The sequence below is a fragment of the Apus apus genome, chromosome 5 (genome assembly GCF_020740795.1).
Source record: "Apus apus isolate bApuApu2 chromosome 5, bApuApu2.pri.cur, whole genome shotgun sequence".
Lineage (NCBI taxonomy): Eukaryota > Metazoa > Chordata > Aves > Apodiformes > Apodidae > Apus > Apus apus.
The window spans coordinates 16,907,147-16,921,169 of NC_067286.1; the positions used below are offsets into that span (position 1 = coordinate 16,907,147).

The window sequence follows — 14,023 nt, forward strand, 5'->3', positions numbered from 1 at the left end:
TTAATGGGGTAACAAGGGCATGATACTTAAGAGTGGAAGGGACAGTTTTAGACTTAATATTATGTCAATAAAGTAACACTCATTTTCAGGTTCTTCACTATCTGTTCACTAAAGTATCCTGTTGCCTAATATTTTAATACAGTTCCCTGGTAGGATTATGTAGCTGAAAGACCAAATATCTAACCAACAGAAATCTTAGTCCAGAAAACAAAATATACATGTCAATCAAAACCTCCGAATTTGAAAACCATATGAATATTCTAAACTTACCCTAATGGAAAAAGTAGATCCTTCCACAGCAACATCTTTACTGCTGGAAGGTTTGTCTTGTTTTCATTTCCTTCTAAATGACTCAGTGTATCATCAGTTGCAGTGTATCAGTAAGGACTGTCATTATTTGAGGCTGTGCACACAGCTACCATTTGAATCTGTAATTAGGAGAAGTGCAGTTTATCTGTGCTCAGGTTAAGTTGTTCTCCTGCTGCAGTATGTATTTTGAACTCCATTGCACAGAGTGTAGCTGCATAGTGTTGCAAAGTGAATTACCAATTTACAGGCTTATATAGGTATTGTTCTTGAAAAAATAAATAGGGGGTAACATGATCTCCATGCCAGCTCATTACCTTACACAATTTTTTATGTAAACAAAAACAACAAACAAAATCCCCAAAACTTCAGTGTTTTAGAATTTAATAGTAGTAAGCTGTATTTTTTTATAAATTTAAGAGACATGTTATTTTCTTTTGCAAGCTTCTTCCTGACTGTCATTAGTCTTTTCATTGAACAGTAGCTTGCCAGAAAAGGAATTTCAGTAGTTGGTCAGTTTAAATGAGTCCTCCCTGGTTCTTTGCTGAAAGTCTTAATTTTTCCTATTGTGCATATTTTTTGTTATTGTAAATTACAGGATTTTAGGTTGCTGTTGGTTCTGCAACAGTAACTTCAGAAATTTTATAACCTTTCTTGGCTTGTGGTAATTGGAGCACAGTACCCTATGACATGGAGAGGGCAAATCTTTAGATGTGAATAAGGAGCACAGGAGTGATTTAGTATAGCTTTTGGGCAAGCTTGAAAAACATCCCATTTTCTCAAGAAGCTTGTTGAATTCATGGCAATGTTTTTCACCTTTCAGTCACAACAAAAAATATGAACAACACCTTTAAAATTGAATATTTTTGCACTATCTGTAGGGAAGGACAAAATGTAGCTTAAAGACATGACACGTAATTGTTTGTAATACATTAGTCAAAACTTTAACAGTCTCTTCCTCTTCAAACATTTGCTGTTGTGCTTTCATGGAGTTCGTGAAAAGTGTCATAGGGTTTTTGAGGAGCAAAATGTTGGGATTTTGTTAAAATACCTGTAGGTGAGAAATGGAATTTTATCTAAATAGATTGATGTAAATGCATATGCTTTCCTCATAGAACATTGTGGACTTATGCCTGACCAGTCGTATGAACAATCTCTTGGTTATCTTGGAGTCTACAATAGCTAGGTTGCTGATTAGAGATGCAAATTGTGGCAAACTAGGAGGACTTAGCATGGAAGAGAATGAAAAGATGGCCTTGAAAGTAAGCTTTATTCAAATGTATAGGAGAAAAACCTTTGTAGTATGTGGACTTGAAACTATCTTGGTCAGTGAATTAACAAAAAACGGTGGCCAGTGTTAACAAATGTGTTGCAATGACATTCCCTAAATCTGGTCATGAGTATAAAATATCAATTACTCTTTGGGGTGTGGGGGGAGAAACTTGAAGAGGCAAACACATTAAAGGGGTGAGGCAAGGACTCTGTCTCTGGAATAGTGTTTTGCATGTGCTTGCCTAATAGTTTATTTGGCACTTGAAACTTCAGAAGTAGATATAAGGCATCTCACTTGATCATCCAGATCCTTTGTTTTATATTGTTACTTAAGTGCAGTGTATGAGGAAAATTAAGTGCTGAAAAAAAAAAAAAAAAAAAAAAAAGCTGACAACCTGCAGCAAAGCTTTATAAGAACTTTTATGTCTGGTATAGGACCAAAACTGGCTTGTGCCCTGGTAATGATTCACAGAAAACTGAAGAGCCTCAGTTTCTCACCACTTATGAAGAATAAAGCTTTTCATCACTTAAGAGTTCAAATAGGTATGTTTTTAAAGGTTAACAGTGAAAGTACGATAATATTCCTTTCTAACTTTCACAGTTCTGAGCTGAGCTTTATCTTATTTTATGGCAACGTAGTAAGCAGATAATCCATTACTGTACTAGGATGTGGAGAGTCTGGTTGTATATAGCAACAGAGTCTAGAAAAAGATACTCATTTAATTACTTGTCAGAAGGAAAATAATAGAACAGGATTGATTTTTCTGAATTATGATATAGCCCAGTTTTTAAAATAAGAAATGTGCCTTCAGCTGTTGCTGTGCAAGTTGATTTGTAAATAATGTGTGGGGTTAAAGCATGATGCTCATTTAATGCTCTCAATATGACTGTAAACAGCTGTTCTGGGAATGCAGCAATCACTTCAGTATCTGTTCTGGTGACACCCTGGAATTGAATTTAATCGGAAATGGAGAACTCTGGTAACCTTTTTAAGGATTTTTTTCTTAAGAAATTTGGAGTAGCTAGTAAAAAAAGATGAGGGTTGCAGGTTGGAGCGAAAAGTGATCAAGGTGAAAGCTGATCAAGCCATGCATGGTTAATTTTGCTTAGTACTACTTCTTCATAGGCCATCTTCAGATGGGGACCTGAAAAACTGAAGGATCCGGTGCTGGCATGGGGGCTTGAAGGATAGATGTGAAGGAGTAAAATATAAAGGTTAAGTATAATCAGAGTGAGTATGGGTTTAAAAAAGTGATAAGGACTAAGCTGGATAGGTAGGGGAATAAATGCAAACTCTGCTGGAGGCAGAAGGGCTTCTGATTATTAGAGGTTTTCTTTCTTCACCACCTAGAGCTGAACTCAGCAGTCTTCTTTCGCTAGCTTGCTTGTCTAGGCTAGCAGAGCAAATGCCATTGTAAAGATGCTCACATAGTGTACTGAAACTAAGTATGCTAGCGCTGCCTGGTCAGGTAGCAAAAGTCTGCCATGAATCCACAACTGCATACTTGTACACACTTCCAGGACTTGAAGATGATAGAGTTTTGCAACAGAGAAGTTACTTTTCGATGTGTTTAATAGGAAACAGCACACAAAATATCTTATTTTTGGAGGGAAAAGAATAATATAATAATTAGCACTCGAAAAAATTACTTACAATCCATATATAACAAGGCTGCTTTAAGGCCTGCAGTCTTTAACAGTTGCATTTTGATACTTGAATTGCTTGACACTGCATGCCAGAAGTTGCTTTAAGATACATTTTTTTTGATATGTACTGTGCAACTAAAATCTGGGAGGAAAAAAACCTTCTTGTTACGCTGATCCTGTATCTGGAAAGTTGCTCTGATTATATACTTTTTCAAGTTTTGGTGGTTGAAGTAGAAGCATTTTTAGGACAACTTGCACTGCATCTTAGTATTTTCTCATTTTGCTTCTAGACATGACAGGTATATATGCTGATTATTCTTTATTCTATTATTTTAAATTATGCAACTGCAAGTATATAAAGCCAGACATTTTTTGCCTTTTTTTAGGGTAAAGAATTGAGACTTACTCAGAGTATAAGTGACTGTTAACATTTCTTGGTAGATAAGCTTGGTCTATCTCTTTAAACATCTGACAGAAGATTATGTCAGCTGGACAAGGGGTACTGTGAAAATGTATTACGAGATACTCAGGCTACTAGAGAGATTAAACTCTTACTCAGTAACACATGGTACTATTTGACCCTAAGCAATTTAATAAATTTTTTCCGATTTTGCTGTCTAAAGTTGGAGCATATTCCACATTATAGAGATGTAAATGGCTTGGCTAATGATGTGATAATTGACCTTTGAAAATTAATACAGTGTTATATTATAACACAAGTTATATATTAATATAACTTGTGTCCCGTTCACAGCACTGTAGGCAAGGCTGCTTTTATTCATGTAGCTTAGTAACTTCAAAATTACATAAGCTCGGATTAAAAATCCTAGCAAAATAATTAATTAAATAACAACAGCATCAACAAAACAAAACCATTATGACTGGCTTTTGAATTACTTCTTTTGAATCATGAATGCAAACTAACAACTCTGTGATTGTGAACCTTAACGATGTCCTTTATACATCTCAAGATTTAGGTTAAATCCCCCAATGTGTAAGCTGAAATTCCATAAAGGGTCATGTGTATAGAAGCAATGGCTCCGTACTTAACCCCCTCTTGAAAAGAATTTCCCAGCCTCTGTGATTGTCATTCTTGTTTCACACACTGCAGTTAATGAAGCTGTGCTGTAATGAATGGTATGAGTAAATACAACTAGACAAGTTAAGACATATGACTGTAGTCTTAGTGTTCCTTTTAAATCATGGAAGAAGTAAAGATGGAATCCATAAAGAAGGGAAGCATAACACAAGTGCAAACTTAAGTAAGCTGGATAAAGCGGTAGGAGAGACTTGTTGTGGGGAAGATTTGAGCTATGCACCCTTTAAGAAAAAAAAGTATTTGACCATTGTATGCATGTGTGTGGGGCCAAACTGATGACAGTTAGTATCTTACAGGAAGACTCAAGAGCATTTCAAATGAAAGGGTGATACCATGTGAAAAAATGATAGTTTTGAGGCAGCTCTAACCTGTCATATGAAGTTCTGCAACTTCATTAATTTGGCAGTCAGTTTTTCAAATTTAAGCTTGAGTTGCTTCTTGGTTACTCAGAGTTTACAGCCAAAAACTGGTTCTCTCATCTCTCCTGGGTCTTTGCAGCAAGATTAGTCACTCCCCTGAAGTTGTATTATTTCTAGGTAGTGGCACAGTAAAAGGGTAAAAATTCTGATGGTAGCTTAGAAAATCTGCTTTTGACAGTGAGATACTCTGTCTTTTGGTAGGAAGAAAATATTTAATTCCCCAGATAGGTTTATTTTGCTTTTTTTCTGCCAGATCACCCATTGGCTATTGAAGAAGTATATTGCTGTATCTCTGAAGGCATTTAAGATCAGCTAAACACTTTTAAGACGTAAGACTACATATAGGGGATGGGATACATTATTTAAGTGAGGGATTACCTTGGATTGTAGGTTTTTTCCATTGCACAAGCTAGACAAGACTACTTCTCAGTGGAAGTCTGTAAAATCAGAAATGTGGCAAGGCAGCAGTTGTGCAAAGTCCAGATGAAATTTAGTAGTGGGTATACAATTTTTAAATTTCATTTTCTGAATTGAGAATAACAGTGTATACAGTAAGAATCTAGTATTACTAGTTATGCTCTGCCTAATGTTTTGCCTTCAGAGCTGAGCTCCATGTTCAACAGTAGCCTTTAGAGAAAGTACATGTTTGCACAGATGAGAGAATGGAGGGCAATTATTCAGAATTTATGCCGCTACTCTCATGTGAGAGGTATTTTGAAAGGCGCGAGGCCTAAGCATTGAGGTTTGAACTGAGAGCTGAGGGCTTCTGAATGATGTTATTCTTTCATTTAGTGCTTAGCTTTTACAGGAGCCACTTCAACTCATAAAACCCCAGACTTTGTATCGTAGTTTCTGGTTGTCCAAGTGCTTCCTGAAGCGTTGTTACTGCCATTTTATGCTTCAAGAGAAGAAGATACCAAAGTGGAAGACATGAGCTAATGGGTAGATGTAGCAGATTGTTCATTCCTGACCTTAAACCATTTAAGTATTGTGGAACCTAGCATTTATAGCTACCAGCTACCTGATACTGAAGTTTCAGTATTTTGGCCTTACTCAAGTTTACTTCACAGATGGTGCTGTGCCTTAACTAATACAATTAAAAATGCATGGTACGGATAGTAATGTAGAAAGACAGGAACAGCACTGAGCTTTTGATTCTGTTTCCAGACAGTTTCCTTTTATCTGCTCCACTTTATAGCCATTTCCTCCTGGGTTTTTCCACTCAAATGACTGTAATGATCATTGAGATAACACAGGTTACAGGGATTGAGGGCTTTTTTCCAAAGTGCTGTAATAATTTCCAGAAGTGGCATGTAAGTGTTAGTTAATGTTCTGATGTCCTCAAATATGAGGTCCAGGCTCTGACTGAGGTGAAATATTTTTGCCTGTCTTTGAAGGATGGATTTCTAGAGTTATGCCTGGGATTTGCCTAGAAAGACTTTTCTTGTTGAACATTTAGGGTCTTGCAAAAATGTGAGTAAGAGCAGCTTGAGCCCAGTTTGGCAAGGACTTTGTTAGGATCACTTAAAAAGCCAGTGTTCACATGATTTATGTTGCTGCCTTTACCATTGATACGCATTTCAGATAAGCTGTTTCATTATGTGCATTAATTTAGAAGTAAAGAATAATCTGTCAAAACAATGTTATAGTTATCTGTTTTGAGATATTAAATTCTCCTCTCTCTGAAGGTCTATCACATAAAGCATGTCTGATAAGTGGCTCAACAGATGCAGAAAGATATTTTTTTTTATGATCCAAATTTATTCTGAAATGTTCGGTACTCCAGTTCTCTCCTCTTTTCATACCAGTCAGCAACTAATAGATTAGCTTTAAGCCTCTAATCATAGATGACTTTCTGTAATAAGTGTTTGGCTTTACAGGGGTTTTTTTGTTAATCATTGGTGTCCCATCCCCAGTACTCACAGAAGTCCTTAGTTCAAAGGCAGCTGTATTCCGTGGTGCAGAAGTGTTTGATTAGATTTGTAGGGGATAGTGAATTGCAGAGAGTTGAGCAGTGTTTCCTTTCCCAAGTAATTTTTGCACAGTTCTTTCAGATCTAACTGAATTAGGAACTGCAAAAGTACAACTTAGTGGCTGCCAGTTTGTCATCTTTTGCAGGTGTAAATGTTAATCTTCCTAAGTAAACTGTTTTCTTAAATTTTAAACATTTGCCAATAAGAATCTTCATCTGCAGTCTAAACTTGGGGCTTAAGTGAATTTCATTTACCACAATGCAAGGGAATCATTCTAGAGCCCCATCAGTCTGCCCATGTAGTTAGAAATGGAAGAGATGAATGAATATTTGAGGACACTAGGGAGGAAGCTCATAATCAAGTTTAGAAGGAGGTTTAGAGCGTGAGTGTCTGACACTTTTCATTTCTTTCAAATTAAAAATATTTTCATGACTGAGCACACAGTTATATCTTACCCCTGTTGTACTCACCCATGTATGGCATGCAGTCTGTCTTACGAAATGTATTACTGTTATTACCCAATTGTATTTCCTGATACTTCTTATTTTTACTTATGCTGTATTTGGCCAAAATTGCAGTCCTTTTTAAATATTTAAAGGATTTGCCTTCCATTCCTTTTTTAAAGAATCTATATAGCAAGTGTTATGCTTTTGGAATACCAGATTTTTTTATTGGAATCTAGGTGCTGTTTAATCATTAACAAAACAAATCTAGTTTAAAACTTTTTTTTAGTAAAAAAAGCACATGTAACTCTTAGCAACTCAGTGTGAGACCACTTACCTAAGTTTTTTTTTTTAAAAGGGAAAAAAGAAGGAAGCAAGTTGTGCAGTAGAAAACTTGACTGCTTTTTCTTGTTTCATGTTTTACAAGTGTTAGGGATTTGTACATGCCTGATTGTGTGCTGTTAATTTTAGCTAAAGTCTATTTCTCAGAAATTTCTCTCTCCTCTTCTCCCTCCGTGATACTTCCAGACTTCTGGATAGTATCATAAGCTAAATTTTGCAGCAGAGACTTTTATACCAATTGGGACTTTACGGGTGGGGCAGTTTGGTAAGTCATACAGTTGTTTCCTGTCCTTGGACTGAAGGTTGAGTGCCTGCTTTAAATTACCTGCTGGCTGCTTTTGCCAAGAACATAAATCTTCTCTATTTATTATGTTACTTTATGAGCTTTCCTTTGAGATGGGCAAAGTTTTGGAAGCTAATCTGAATGAGGGTCTTCATGCTTTACAGGCATTTGCCACAGTTCTATATATAACTTGTCCACGTGGCTGGTCTTAATGCCCACCTGCAGGGCAACTTTCACCTCTCACTGAAAAATTGATTTTGCCACAGTATTTGTTAACCCTGTGTAAGGACCTCTCTGTAACACTGAAAGTGATTATTAAATTCTGTCTAGCTGCTTTGGGTTTTAAAACCTAGAAATCATTCAAGGTAAGTTAAAAACACTGCAATTGAGCACTGTGAAGTCTTGATACCAAACCTGCATTACATTAACCCTTCTGGACAGTCCTTCCAAAGAGTGATCTGTGTTCATTCCCTCCAAACCTACATCCAGGACACTGCCCAAAGTGGGGGATTAAAGAAGGCTGTGTGCCAAAGGTTTGTGTTTCAGACAGTTTGGTACACACTGAAAGCTTGGTCTTTCCTGTGTGAAGCCTTGGGCAGGTGTCCATTAAGAGTGATTAGGCAAAATTTATAAAAAGGCCATGTAAAATGTTGTGTGGTTCCCTCTGCCACCACCCCCCCCCCCCCCCCCTCGCCCCCCCCCCCTTTTACTTGAGACATTTTGTGTGGGTGTCTATTTTTTTCTAAATTTATAAGCCTGGCTTTTGCCCTGGTCCGGTAGAGACTGCTCACCCACCCTTTTCCGTTTCCAGGCGGATTGCTTTTCTGTTATTTCAGTTCTGTAACTTTCTCCAGCACTGTCCTGTTTTGCTTATTATGAAGTGCTTGCAATAACCCTTTCAGTGCTGCTGTAATCTGTGCCTTAAATCAGGGCTGGCTGCTGTATTCATATTTTTAAAAAATCTTCTCTTAAAAAGCAACTTAGAGCTGTTTGTTTATAGGGAATGTGATATGGCTTTCATTATATATTGACCTCTGTAGTGTTGCCTGCATGGGGATTTTTTTTTTCTTTTTTCCAATACTAAGCCAAAAGCCCTACTGGAATGGGATTTCTTTACAGCTTTGGCAAAGAAATCGCTTCAGTTCTGAAGCTGAGGCAGCACTATATTCATGTGCAGAATGAATTAGCAGAATTTGGGGAAAACTTTTACTTCCAGCTATGTCTCAGAATCAATTTTCCTGTTTTTCTCCTCTTTTTTCATTCCCTGTCCAACAAAGATTGCTACTGATCTGTAAGCTCCTTGTTTCTCCAATATCAGTGTTTAAATTAAGCCTGAATTAGCTAAGTAGTTAAGTAGAACTGAACCTGGCTGACCCACTGTTTGGTGCCCTGTGTGATATATCAACTAGTACAGTGCTGTAAGTGTATCATCACACCAGAAAAGTAGACTCAGAATTGTTTCATGTAACAATTCTGTGTTTCACTGCTTATTTTTGGGAATTAACTTGGCCAGCCCTTAAGTGCAAGTTATGATGCAAAGCAGTAGAAAACAAGGTTAAGCATTAGGTTAGTGGATGTTTTCCAGAGAAAGGGAGTAAATTTTTTTGTTAAATACTGGGACCAATTGAAACAGATTTTTCAGAAATATTGGAGCAAATGGATCAAGGAAACATGTATAAAATAACATTAAATGTTGTAGAAGTAACTTTAACACTTGTCAAAAAGCCATGGCTCTGGAAAATAAGGTCCATATGGGCACAGTGTCTCCTCTCTTTCCTCACTAAATGTGGAAAACTGAGGTTGCTAGTGAGGGTTTCTTTTTACATGGAGAAAGATGTTTCTTTCATATGCAAAACCCCCTGGATGAATAATTAAGCTCTGAGTGTACTGTAAGTCTTTCCAAGTAATAGAGGACTAGCTATTCTCTTCTGTACCCAGCATTTTTAGTTAACGTGTACATTTCCTTATTAAATGGAGATTTAAAAAAAAAAAAAGGAATTGAAACAGAGATCTTTTAATGCTCTTTTCAAAGCACGAAGTGGGTGGAAGACAGTTGAAAATCTGTCTATGCTAGTTTCTGTTATCTAAAGACAACTAAACTTTGAGCTAATGTCCAGAATAACTGGGCCAAATGGTCTTGTTGAAATTTCCCTCAGAAGCAGAGCAGTAACTGGGTGAGTGTTTAGCCTGGGAACAAATGATCCATGCTAAAGTTTATGGATTCTGCTTAGGGAAAGAAATAAAAGAGAAGTGGACTGTAAGAATGCTTTGTTTGTAAGAAGGGATCTTAAGGAGATGTAAAGATGTTTTCTTTCCTCCCATGTGTTTTCAACACAGTAATGATGATTCAGATTGTCTGCGGTCTCTGGAATGTGCAAGTGTAGGGAGAGAGGAGAAAAGGATTTCTTTAGGTGCAAGTAGTTAAAAATACTGTAGGAGATAATGTGTATAGCATATTGCCTCATCACAGAATTGCCTACTTACATGAGTTTACCATCTTAATTTTCATGTTGACTAAGAATAAGAGGTTTTTAATCTTTGTTAACCAAACACATTTCTCCAGAAGACTTCTCTGAAGCAGGAGTTCATTGTTTCTGAAGCAGTTATGTTGGTGAGTAGGCTTTAACTGTATTTCTGTGGTAAGTTCTTTTGTCCATGATAACATTTTGGGATCCAAGAAACAATGTGGTTGGCTCTGGCTCTGATTGGACAGTTTATATTTAGTTGCTGTTTTCTATAATAGTTTTCATATGGAGATGTTGAAGAGCACATACCCTTTTGCTGCTGTAATCCCATAAAGAGCATGAGGAAGTGAAAAAGAAAAAAGCATTGATGTCTTTCAGCAGAAGCAGAGTTTGTAAAAAAACAGCAACAGAATGCTGAATTTTTTTTTTTACAAATTAGGTACCTAGTAAAACCAAAATGCTTAGAAATGCTTCTGTGATTCTGTGAAATTCTTAGTAGGTATTCACTTATATTTTACATACAGAAAGGAGCTTAAAAAAAGCTGTGGGGTGGTCTGCTTTTTTTTTTAATGACAAATTGTGGTTCTTCAGTTTTCAGTAGTAGTCAATTGCTATTAAGTAATAGTCATCAGATGCAACATCATTATAGCTCCTGGGTTCCATACTGCTGATGCACTCACTTCCAATGCAAGTTCGTAGATACCCCCAAAATCCTAGTGTCATACATGGTTTAATTATACTGTCAAATATATCTTTTCAGTGGAGCATGATTTATTTCAATTAAAACTGAAGACATACCAGATTTACTCTGAGGCTGGATTTAAGACCACCTATCCAGAAGTCTTGGCTTCCATGAAGAAGAGACTTGACGTTTTTGTTTGCTGCCACGTTTACAGATTATGTAGAAATGGTCTTTACATCCTTTTTTTTTTATTCATTAGCTTTAGCTATTTTTTTAATTCTCTAAATTATTAAAGAAATAAATCATCCTAGTTTTCTTTTCTAAGCTTCCAAGAATGTGCCTCTGCTTTATCCAGCACTGGTAGGTAGCTGCCTCTGGGTGCCTAACTTCTAGCTCTTCAGTGGCCATAATGCATTTTCACTCTCCTGAGGGACAGTGAGACCTGACCCAAAGCAACTGGAGCAACCAGACCATGATGCCAGACAGCACGTAGGATCTTTGCAAAGCTGATGGCTGAGAAGAATCATAGAATGGTTAAGGTTAGAAGGGACCTTAAAGATCATCAGATTCCAACCTCCAGGCTATGAGCAGGGACACCTCACACTAGACCAGGTTGCACAAAGCCTCAGCCAACCTTAAACACCACCAGGGAGGGGTCATCAGCAACGTCCTTGGGCAACCTATTCTAGTACCTTACTACCCTCATGGTGAAGAATTTCTTCCTGATGTCTGACCTAAATCTACCCTCTTTGAGTTTCAAACTGTTACCCCTCCTCCTGTCAGTACCCTCTCTGGTGAAAAGCCCCTCCTCATCTTTCCTGTAGCCCTTTCAGGTACTGAAAGGCTGCTGTAAGGTCTCCCCGGAGCCTTCTCTTGTCCAGGCTAAACAGCCCCAACTCTCTCAGCCTGTCTTCATAGCAGAGGTGCTCCAGGTCTTTGATTGTCTTTGTGGGCCTTCTCTGGACCTCTCCAACAAGTCTTTATCTTTCTTGGTGCTGAGGGTTCCAGAGCTGTACACAGTATTCCAGGTGGGGTCTCACCAGAGCAGAGTAGAGGGGAAGAATCCCCTCCCTGGCCCTGCTGGTTGTGCCTCTTCTGATGCAGCCCAGGATGCAGCTGGCCCTCTGGTCCACGAGCACACACTGGTGGCTCATGTTGAGCTTCTCATCTACTGCCACATCCAAGTCCTTTTCCTCAGGACTGCTCTCTATCCATTCTTCCCCCAGCCTGTATTTGTGCCTGGGGTTGCCCCAGCCCGGGTGTAGGACTGTGCACTTGGCCTTGTTGAACTACATGAGATTGGCATTGGCCCACCCCTCGAGCCTGTCAAGGTGTCTCTGGGTGGCATCCCTTCCCTCTTGGGTGTCAACTATTCCACACAGCTTGGTATTGTCAGCAGGCTTGCTGAGGATACACTCAATCCCACTGTCCATGTCTCCAACAAAGATGTTGAACAGCACTGATCGTAATACTGACCCCTGAGGGACACCACTCATCACCTGCCTCCACTTGGACACTGAACCATTGATCAGAACTCTCTGGGTGCAGCCATCCAGCCAGTCTCTTATCCACTGAGTGGTCCATCTTTCAAATCCATGCCTTGTCAATTTGGAGACCAGGATGTTGTGTGGGACAGTGTCAAATGCCTTGCACAAATCCAGGTAGATGACATCAGTTGCTCTGCCATTATCCACCTTCTTGTAGAAGGCCACCAAACTGGTGGCTTTAGCATTGCTCACCAGCCCTTCCTTGTTGGTGAGAACAAGGTCCAGCATAGCACCTCTCCTTGTTGGTTCCTCAATTGCTTGGAACAGAACATAAAGTGTAATTCTTTTCCATGACAAATATTATAAAAGCAAAGTGATGCTGCTGTTGTGGTGGTAATGTAATGGGACCTAATTGCAGTCCTGGCCAGTATAACTTATTTTGAGGAAAAATAATCTAAAGCATTCTGTATTCTGATTTGATTTGGGCTAGTTTGCCTCTTGTGGTTAGACAGCAAAATTTTTGTTCTTTCTTCCATCCATTAATGGGAGCAAATAATAGAATGCTATAGATGAGTGAGACCTGTAGAGGTCACCTAATTAGTCCTCAGGTCCAGAGCAAGATAATCTCAAAGGCTTACAATAGTGAAGACACTGTAATCTATTCCTATACTTAAAATACCCCACCAACAAATAAAACCTTGAACAAACAAACAAATTAATAGTAACCTGGATTGTTTCTTGCTTAATTCAAGTCCCTTTGTGTTGGATAGAGCAGGAAGAACATTCTGTTTCCCTTCTTTTTACAGCAATGTTCTTGATTCTCCCTCTGTGTTCTCACCTGTGAGATGGATAATACTCTTCTTGGTGCTTTCTGGGCTCCAGCTAATTCTACATCTGTCTTCAACTAGGGTGCCAAGGGTTGGGCACAGTACTCCAGATGATGCCCCATAGATGCTGAGAATTGCTTCCTACTTTGCAGATGCAGCATATTTGTGTAGCTCTGCCTCACTGCCTTCTGTAAACTCTTGTTGCTGATTTCTTCAGCCTGTCATTCATTGTAACCCTTTTTCATCTCAACATTTGTGATCTGATCAGTCCCTACACAGGTATACTTGATTACTCCTAACTGTATATTCTCGGGGATCTAGAAAGAAATCGAGCAATTCTCCAATTTTTAGGATGGTTTTCTATAATTGTTAAATATTCAGATGAACAATGTAAAAATGGAAGCAAGGTGACAAACATTGTCTTTAAACATTTGGGCCATTAAAGTACTGTGTGACCCTGTCTGATTCCCTCTGTTTAGATAGTGAATATTTAATCTTTATATTTGGTTAGTGTGCAGTTTTCCCATTATCCTAATTTCACCTAGGCCACAATGTGACAGTCCTTTCACCATTTGTTGTTAAAAATGTTTTTCATGTGATTTATTACTAGAGTCAGTGTTGATTTGCTCACAGACGGTAAATGATCAACAATTAGCAGGAGTAATTTTTGCGTTGTGTGGTGGATTCACCCCTCTGGTCCAGACATGAAGCTGTGCAGCTGTTTCATTCACAGCTATCAGTGAACAGAAATGGAAGGAAAACAGCCTCAGCAGACACA

At 38.3% G+C, this 14,023-nt stretch overlaps 1 protein-coding gene across 1 annotated transcript in view; it reads left to right on the forward strand.

The window, feature by feature from the left end:
- The window catches only part of MOB2 (MOB kinase activator 2), a 118,339-nt gene that overhangs the window by 47,556 nt on the left and 56,760 nt on the right, over nt 1–14,023 (forward strand). The gene's annotated exons all lie outside the window — the stretch shown is intronic.